Source organism: Buceros rhinoceros, unplaced genomic scaffold, assembly GCF_000710305.1.
Source record: "Buceros rhinoceros silvestris isolate BGI_N320 unplaced genomic scaffold, ASM71030v1 scaffold23608, whole genome shotgun sequence".
Lineage (NCBI taxonomy): Eukaryota > Metazoa > Chordata > Aves > Bucerotiformes > Bucerotidae > Buceros > Buceros rhinoceros.
In genome coordinates, this window is record NW_010427743.1 from 1 (window position 1) to 366 (window position 366).

Sequence of the window (366 nt, forward strand, 5' to 3'; positions counted from 1 at the left end):
GCAGCGTGGACACTGCTGTGTCAGATGGCTTCACGAGGTTGGTGTGGGTGAACGTGACTCCCTGACCTGCCCCAAAGCCCCGAGCTGCTTGGCTGGGATGGGCGTTCTCGTCAGGTTCCCGTGTCTGGCTCGTCGCTAGGGTTACTGAGTCGGGAGTTGGTGTCTTTGTCTCCTTTGTGAAGCCAGGCCCGTGGGCGAGATGAGGCTCACGCTACGACCCCGCAGCACAGTCCTGGTAACACAGGTCCTGGACCACAGCCCGTGGTCTGTGGGGACTGGGTGGGCTCTGGGGGCTTTTTGAGCAACCGCTGCTTAAACGCTTGGCTGGGGCCTCCCCGAGGAGGCAGCTGCCCTGGGCCATGCTGC